The sequence below is a fragment of the Lygodium microphyllum genome, chromosome 28 (genome assembly GCF_053477565.2).
Source record: "Lygodium microphyllum isolate KBCC chromosome 28, Lygodium_microphyllum_v1.1.10, whole genome shotgun sequence".
Taxonomy (NCBI): Eukaryota; Viridiplantae; Streptophyta; class Polypodiopsida; order Schizaeales; family Lygodiaceae; genus Lygodium; species Lygodium microphyllum.
This window is the reverse complement of record NC_141162.1, coordinates 12820986-12830582: the sequence shown is the minus strand read 5'-3', so window position 1 is coordinate 12830582 and position 9597 is coordinate 12820986. Positions and strand designations below refer to the sequence as shown.

The 9597-nt window shown below is 42.1% G+C and overlaps 1 pseudogene; it reads left to right on the top strand.

Moving 5' to 3' along the window:
* Positions 1–5228: 5228 nt before the first annotated feature.
* On the top strand, positions 5229–5886 carry LOC148011182 (ras-related protein RABF1 pseudogene; annotated as a pseudogene).
* The last annotated feature ends 3711 nt before the right edge of the window (positions 5887–9597 follow it).

Here is a 9597-nt window from a genome sequence, read left to right as displayed (position 1 = left end):
GAAATTGCAAATTTTGTGTCACTGATTGAGTCAGAGACTGAGGTAACTCAGCAAAGAGTGTTGAGTGCTGAAGAAATTTAGCAAACAGAGTTTCCAGCTGGTTATGATCAGCTTTCAGAGAGACAGAGGGCTGAAAACTTTCAGTCAACATAGTTTACTACTGAAATATTTCAGCATTCAGAGTTTGGGGCTGTTCCTATGCAGTCCATAGAGCAAAGGGCTGAGGATATTCAGCCATTGGAGTGCAGAATTGCTGATTTATAGCAAGGTTTATGTAATCCAGAAGAGCATAATGAAGCCAGGGTTGACACGAAATACAAAACTGTGGATAAGAAGGTGAAGCCGGTTGCTGTAGTGCTTCCACCTGACAGTGATCAACAAATAGAGAGGGCTGCTAAACAGCAAATTTTGAGGAATCCCGAGCATATTGGTCATAAATTTTCAGCAGAGACTCTTACTGAATTGAAAATTGGAAATGGTGATTTCTTACTACCCATAGAGAAGCAGTGCTTTCAGGATATGCTTGAGCGACATGGAAGGGGATTTGCTTTTTTCCCACATGAGATTGGATGTGTGAATCCTGATATTGTTGCTCCTATGGTCATTTTTACTATTCCTCATATTCCATGGAATCTCCGACCTATTCCAGTGCCTAAAGCACACTTGCCAAAGCTGATTGATTTATTGAATGAGAAAATGAAGATGGGAATCCTTGAGCCTTCATCTGCACCATACTCAAACAGGTGGTTTACAGTTCCAAAGAAGAATGGTACTCTCTGATTTATTCAGGACATGCAGCCAGTGAATAGAGTTACTATCAGGAATGTTGGTATAGGTCTAGTTGTGGACGAGTTTGCAGAGGCATTTGCTGGACGTGCCATCTATTTTTTAGGTGATTTGTATTCAGGATATGATCAGTTTCAGCTGGCTTTGGAAAGCAAGGACATAACCACCATGAGAACTCCTATTGGGCTTGTCAGGATGTGTACCTTGCCTCAAGGTGCCACTAATTCTGTTGCGCATATGATGAATGCCATGCATAAGGTCCTTCGTGATTACATACCTCAGCTTACTATGCCTTTCTTGGATGATGTGCCCATTAAGGGGTGTGCAGAAGAAGAGAAGAATGAGAGTCTAAATGAGCAGGGATGCAGATACTTTGTGGCTGATCATATTTCAGCATGTGAGAAGATTTTGGCCAAGTTAGAAGAAGTGAACTTGACACTTTCAGGGAAAAAATCTGTTTTTGGAGTAAATGAGGTTGTCATTGTTGGGCATATGTGTGGATATTATGGCAGGAAACCCTCACCTGATAAGGTGAATGCTATAGACAAGATTGCGGAGTATTGTTCTACTACTTCAGAGGTACGGAGATTCATTGGAGCTTGTGTGTTTTATATGATTTGGATACCTCATTTTGCACACATAGCATATTGTTTGTATCAGCTGCTTCGAAAGGGGCAAAAATTCTATTGGGATGAGAGCCATACTAGAGCCATGCGGAAATTGAAGAAGTTATTGCAGAACGCTCCTACTCTCAGGAAAGCGGATTATAATTGTGGAAAGCCTATTGTATTGACAGTTGACACTAGTCCAATTGGCATAGGTTGGGCTGTGGGTCAAGATGATGCAGATGGAAATAGGTATGCTATTCGGTTTGGGGCGAAAGTCCTAAACGAAAGACATAGGAGATATCCACAAATCAAGAGGGAGTTATTGGGGATTGTCACGGCTCTCAAATGTGACAAGGAGTACTTTATTGGAGCTTCAGTTGTGGTAGAGACAGATTGCTTGCCATTGATTGGTATGATTACGAGTTGCTCTACTCCGGATATAGCCATGTTGAGATGGATTGCATACATCAAGTCATTAAATCCGGAATTTAAACACATAGCAGGAAAGGATAATCCAGTGGCAGATATGTTGTCTAGAGCCAGATATGATGATGAGGAGACTCTACTTGCAGAAGAGGATGATGCTGAAATTTCAGCCACTATGGTTGATCATGTTTGTCATGTCTATGATATTGTGGCTTTCACAGAAGAACTCTATGTTGGAGATTGGTTCCAGATTGGCAGGTACCTTAGTACACTAAGCAAAAGAGATGAATGGACAGATGAAGAGTTCAAGAAGATCAGAAGGAAAGCCTATGTTTATTTTCTCAAGGACGGATTTCTTTGGAAGCATCCAAAGAAAAGAGGCAGATTACCTTTGCGGGTTGTCTGCGATAGAGAAACACAGTTACAGGTGATGAGGGAGTTTCATGAGAGTCCTTGGGCTGGTCATAGAGGAGTGTGGGCTACTTATGAGAAAATCAAGGAGAAATATTGGTGGAAAGGCATGTACAGAGATGTTTCTCACTTTGTTGAGACTTGCAGAGACTGCGAGATGTATTCAGTAGTGCGTCATCGAGATGAGCTTCATCCAACCTATCCGCTATGCATTCATTATAAGTGGGTAGTTGATTTGGTTACCATGCCTATGGGTCTATGACAGATGAGGTACATTGTTTTGGCTAGAGAGGATCTTACCAATCATGTTGAGGGCAGATCTTTGAGAACGAAGACCACTAGTGCAGTGTGTAAGTTCTTATTGGAGGAAATTTTCTGCAGGTATGGTTGTGTGGGTAAGATCACTGCGGATCGTGGTGAATTGGATGCAGATGAAGCTAGGGAATTTTTCTCTCAGCTAGGAATCAAGTTGGCTCTAACCACAGTATATAATCCAGAGGGAAATGGGAAGAGTGAAAGAGGGCATCCGCCGATAGTGAAAGCATTAGCCAAAGCATGTAGAGGACGGATTGGAGAATGGCCGAGACTTCTACCATTTGCTTTGTGGGCTGATCGTACGACTCATAGTGTTACCACAGGATATATGCCTACAGAGTTGATGTATGGTCAAAAACCTGTTATGCCGATTGAGACTTGTGCTTTGACTTGGTCAGTTTTACCTTGGCAGGAGGATTTGACAAGAGAGGAGCTCTTAGCTCTTCGGATTTGACAGTTGGAGAGGAGACCACAGGATATTCAGCTAGCTATTGACAGGTTGAAGGTTGCTAGACTAAGGAATAAGGACAGGTTTGACAGCAGGCATCGCTTGCGGCCTAGAGCAATAGAAGAGGGAGATTGGGTATTGGTCTTTGATAGCAGCCTTGAAAATCAGCATACTGCACTTCGGAAGATGGTGAAAAGATGGTTTGGGCCGTACATAGTCAGACATGTCTTTGATAATGCAACATATGAGCTGACAGAATTGGATGGGACAGTGCTTAGAGTGCCTATTGCTGGAAAAAGAATCAAGATTTTCAAGAAAAGAGATGATGAGGATTATGCATTGGAAGAATTTTCAAGAGAAGAGCAACGAAAAGAAACTCCAATGGAAGAGACAGATGATATGACAGATAATCTTGTTGATCTACCGGAAATGCATAACGAAGAGATTGATCTGTTTGTGGATCTTGATGATAATGATCATGGGTAGTTGGCCCATCTGGAGGATGCGCAGGATTAGAGGGGGTGGATGTTGTATTGCTGCGCATTTGAGGTGTGAAAACCACCCAAAAGTTGTGCGTGTGATTTGATACTTTGTATATACTTAGTTGTTATGTTTGCTCTTTCATTCTATGCTGAAGACGGAGAAGAACAAGGAGTTTTGGTAGACTGGTAACTCGAGATGCAGTCTCATGGACCACTTTGATTGTGACCAAGGGTTTGTTTGAAAGCCTGTGGCAGTATAGGAGCATTCCCAATGGGCCAAGAGATACATGCTGAGATCATCCTAAGGGGTCTAGAAAGAGAGCGTTCTGTTGTTGGTGACATGCTCGTGGACATGTATGGAAAATGTGGCTTTATCAAGGAAGGACGAGAAGCATTTGAGAAATTGACTGTCCATGATGTTATATCATGGACAATAATGCTAGATGCCTATGTTCATAATTGTGAAGGTGATATGGCTATGCGATGCTATGAGGAGATGCAACATCAAGGGGTGTATGCCAATTCTATTACATATGTTATCTGCTTGAAACAGGACAAGGTATGCATTCTGAAATTGTCATGAGAGGTTTAGAAAATGACATTCATGTAGGAAGCACACTTGTGGATGTGTATGCGAAAAGCTTCTCACTTTCAGAAGCGCAGCACACATTTGATAGGTTGCCAGTTCGAAATGCAGTCTCCTGGACTGCTCTATTTGCAGGCTTGGTCGATATTAAAAGGTGTGATTAATGCTAAAATTGCCCCGCTTTCCTGGGGGGAAAAAAGAAGCTTTTCTGGAAAAAGGAGGAGCTTTTTGAATCGGACAAGGGGGGAAAAAGCAGATTCGAAAGGAGAAGGGAAATAAGAGCCACTTTTGGGAACGGGGAGGAGGGTGTCGTGGATTGTTCTGTCTTCTGTCCCCTTACAGGCACTTGCTTAAGGGATTGCTCTTGAATGCTAGCCCTGGCTGTGTATGCCGTCATGGCCTCCTATATTCTTTCTGAATTGACGCTACTGTGACTGAGAAGACGAAGGAGGGAGGAATGAAAACAAAAGACAGAAGACGAAAACGCTGCTGCAGGACAAATAGGGATGACAATGCAAAGGATTGTCGAGAGCAGAAGGCGAGAAGACAACACAAACGTGAAGAAGTTGAAGCAGTGAAGAGCTTAACGAAACCTACGGTAGATGAAAGTCAAAGGGAGGACGTTTGGAGGTGCTGATGAGCTGAAGTAGATGGCGCTGAAGACAAAGTAAACTACGGAGACAAAGCATAAACAAAGAAACGATGAAGGAGGAAGGAGGAAATCAGGGAGGCTCGACAGTTTCAGAATGGAATTCATGGACCGCAAAAGCACACGCAATTGTGAACGATTGATTATGGCATTATAGGGGAGGAAGGTTGCAGAGATGAGGAATCGAGAAGTTTTGGGGATTACTGTGGAAGGGAGCGTTCAGGCGCATATTATCAATTTTCATTACTTTTGCCTATCAATTTGGGTCTGGATGAGCCACCATTGATAGTGGCAAGTAAACAGACTGGTTGTTGATTTTTGAAAGGAAATTGAGGAGGAATTCTGCACCTTCGAAGGAGATTTACGGAGAAGGAAAGGAAAGATTTTTTTAATCACAGGGAGGCTCGACAATTTCAGAAGGGAAAAATAGAACAGGATAAAAATATGAAAGATTAAGAAATGTGTGCAAATTACGCAACAAACTGCGCATTGATATCGCTTGAATCCGGAGGTCGCCATGGGCTGCTCTACGTCATCGCCAGGCAAAAGACATGGAAGTCTGGATGACACAAGATCTACTGATGCAAAGAATATGCATGTAAAGTTGGTTCTTCTTGGAGACTCTGGCATTGGAAGAGCTGTATAGTGTTGAGGTTTGTACCTGGACAGTTCGACCCAGCCTCTAAGGTGACAGTTGGAGCATCATTTTTGTCTCAAACAATTGCACTGCAAGATTCCACTACTGTCAAGTTTGAGATCTGGGACACTGTTGGCCAAGAGAGATATGCATCATTAGCACCCCTTTACTATAGAGGAGCGTCAGCTGCAGTTGTAGTTTATGATATTACAAACCAAGAAACAGAATTTGCTGAAATGTTCCAGGAGTTGGTTGAAACTACACGGGACATTGTGAACTTAATGTCACAAAATTCATTGAAGCCTTGAATAAAGAATTCCAAGGATTGGTGTAAAGAGATAATTTCAGAATTTGTGTAATATCTATGCTTTATCATTGCTTACCTTGAAAGTGGAGTGATTTCAGTGATAGTGACAGTGGCAGCTATAGCATTGACAGCAATAGTAGCAATGACAGTGATAACTGCAATGAAAGTGCCAGTGAACTAGAGATTGCTAAGTTCAACAAAGCCAGAAGTGCTACTGAATTTTTGCAGTGAACTTTGCTGCATTTCTGTAATGTTATTGCCATGGCTTCTTGAGTGAATTAGGAGCTTCTGAGCTACGCATCCAGATCCTGTATTCATCCATGTTCAGCTTCTCAACCGCATCCTTTATAGCTTGTACAGTTGATAATAGAGCAATAATGGAGGTTCTATCATATTCATGACATCCATCATAGGTACAAAACGGGCTTGTTTCTTGGTGTTTCTGTTATAGGAACCTTAATTGCAGTTGTCAATTATCTCATAAGATGAGCTGGACAAATACTTGAATTTACAAGATTTCACCCTTTATTTTGAAGTCTGAACTATACACACAATATTCACTTGATTGGTCTTCTATCCTGAAATTATTCAAAGTCCTCTGTGGATGCGATATTGCTTTCACAAACCCTTCGACATCGGGATCAATTGCGACTTGGCAAGATCCCCCAAGGGTTTTGTTTTTTGTTTATCCTTTTATCCTTGAGTTAGGGTTTATACCCTGTTAACCCAAATTAACAAACACCTTAGGTTCCTTAAACTAAGAGAGTAGATCCTTGGCAATCTCGTCGCCCCAACTTGATTGGTCCATTGCTTGCTAGGCAATACATAGTTTCCCTAACTTGGCAAATCAGCCTCAGGGGAAGGTGATGTAGCAGGATGACTACTCATCTTCAAGATAGTTTGACTTGAACTTAGGACTTGCCAACCTCGTTCTAAGGAGTGGCAATACCATTTTGTGTTCTAGACACAAAAACCGTGTGTCATTGCTACTTGTTGCACGAGACAAGTGTCGCACCTAACTTGTGGGATTATTTCTCCCGTCAAATGATGTTCCTTGGTCAAGAAATACATTTGGTCAAGATGTAGGGTTTGGGATGTCCTCTTGACTCAACCCAACCCTAACCATACTAGGCCGACAACGTTTGGCCCTAGGGTGTCTAAACTCAATCGGAAGTTAGTATTAGGCCAATTTACCCTAGGGAAAAAAACCTAGATCATGATTGTATGGGCGTCTAACCAACCCTAACATTCAAGGAATGTGGGTAGGACCTTTGAGGTTGGAATTATCAAGTCCGTTTTTCCGAGTGCTATACTATGCAAAATTTTAACGCGGCTTAACTCTACCTAGCGCATTGAAGTGGTCATCATTTGAGTTACACCCTTACAACAAATTACCTAACTAATCCAATTGTCTTGCGACTAGAGGTGATCTTTCCTTAGAAGAGATGCAAATCCTTTTCCTAATAGATGTAAGTAATTGCAAAATATAACATTCCATGCAAATATGCGATTCATAGACTTTTCCTTCTATGCAGCTAAAAGATTTCAATGATCATTTCTTTTCCCTTGCACTAAAACTATAATGATGCAATGGAACCAAGCTTTAATGATTGACAATTTAGGACTAACTCGTATAGAAACCTACGTTGACTTTTAAGAAGAACTATACCTATAAACCCTTTTTCCAGTGCATTGAATTCATGATTTAATATGAAATGCATCTTCTTCCAAAACAACTTTGATAAAGAAGTTCATGCATGAGTGAATGTCATAGGGCTATTTATTGACTTAATCCATCCTACAGCATTTAACCCGACTTAAAATTCAAGCATCCTCGCATGCAACAAGTAAGTTCATGGTTTCCTTTTCATGCAATGCAATTCTTTGGACAATATTCAATGGTGTCTAAGATTAACCTTTATACAAATCACGTCCATGGATTTAAATCATAAGTGCAACATGCTGCAAGCGCTATCCTTCTTAGCATGATCCCTCTTCTAATTTATGCATTATACATTCAAGGGGATTGCAACTACCCTTGTTGATAGGAGTGCAAGCAATTTCAATTAGTCGGCATGCACTAAACTTTGTAAAACGAATGGATGAATGCATTTAAATTTTTCTAAAAACCATCGTGCTTAATGCATCCCTTTTATGCAAGAAATACAATTGGAACCTGGGCATGAGGACTCGTAGAGATGTCCATGCGTAAACTTGGGTTGGAGGCTCCTGCGTGTGCACCTCGCGTCTTTTGTTTTTGGGGGCCATCGATGACGTAGATTCTTAACTCCGCAAACTCCTCCTTGCCTTTATCCAATCTACAAACTCCCTCCATGCTTTGGGAAATCAGCCTCAAAATCTGCCTACTCCCCCTCGTGCAAAAATTACCTTTATAACATGTGGTTTTAAGAAACCTGGGAAAAGTCGTGGTTTTAAGAACTCCCTCCACGCTTTGGGAAATCAGCCTCAAAATCTGCCTACTCCCCCTTGCGCAGAAATTACCTTTACAATACTTGGTTTTAAGAAACCCGGGAAAAGTCGTGTGTACAAGGCTTATGGAAGCTTTGTTTTAGAAGCTTCTAAAGAAGCTTCCAAGAATCTTCTGTTCAACAACTTGGAGGGGGGGAGATGATTGGAAAGGGAGGAGGATGACGACGAAGAAGACGACGATGATGATAGCAGTGAGGCCGAGGTGGCAAGGCGCAGCGTGGCGACATGGCGGGTCAGTGTGGCGGCATCCACAAAGGCAGGACGGTAGCTTCCACGCTTCCTCTCTCCCTTCCCAAGCTTCAAGGGGGGGGTTCAGATAGTTAGAGGGGGGGAGATAGCCTCCCACGTGGCTTGTGTGCATGCCTCCTCCCTCATGCTTCTCCACACCACACTTCTCTTACACTCATACTTCCCTCTCCCCACCATGCATCAGCTAAGGGGAGAGGATTATTAAAAAAATTTACAAAATTTTAACCATTATCCTTTTGCCTTTCCCGTAAAGGGTGTTCTCGTGCGGCCTTGCGGTCTTCAAGTCGTGGCCTCTTATGCACCATGCAGGTGGAGTTTATTAATGCGTGAGGGTGGAGTATTTAACCTAGGGTTCTTCTAGTCGCGGAAAGATTATTTTAAGTTGCTCTTGCGTGGGCTGTTTAGTGGTCAAAATTTATTGATATTTCATGCAGAAATATTACCTTCTCTCCCCCTTAGAGGAATCAAGATGTCCTCATCTTGAGAAGAGTTGGGAGTGTTGTTGGTTGAGAGTACTTTCATCCATCCAAGCGGCATCCTCTTGGGGATAATCTTTCCACTAGACGAGGTATTCTCTCAGGGTTTTGGATCTCAATTTCCTCTCCCTAACATCTAAGATCCTATCAGGAGGTAGCTCAAGGACTCCTTGGCTAGGCATTACAACTTGTTGATCATCAAGCAAATGACTAGGGTTAGGTACATACTTCCTTAGTAGATTGATATGGAATACATAATGAACTTTTAGAGGCCCTAGGCACTTGAGGATCTTGTAAGGTCCACAATACCTTGGCCTTAGCTTTTTGCATTCACCCAGGGATAGGAAAATTTTCTTTGGATGTACGCGAATGAAGACCATGTCACCTTCAGCGAATTATCTACCTTGACATTTCAAATCTGTGTAAGCCTTCTGTCTATCCTTGGCGGCTTGGATGTCTTGTCTTATTGACTTGATTTGGTCATCCATATCTTTCAGCATCTGCTTTGAAGCTTCAACCCTTAAGGTTGGATTCGAAAATCTCAAAGGACTACGACAGTCATGCCCATACAATGCTTGAAAAGGGATCATCTAAATGCTTTGTTGGTAAGAAGCATTGTAGGCAAAGTCAACTAGTGGCAAATATTGAATCCACTTTTTGGGTTCACGGTAGTAGTGTGCCCTTAGCATATCCTCAATGACTTGGTTGACTTGCTCTGTTTGACCAT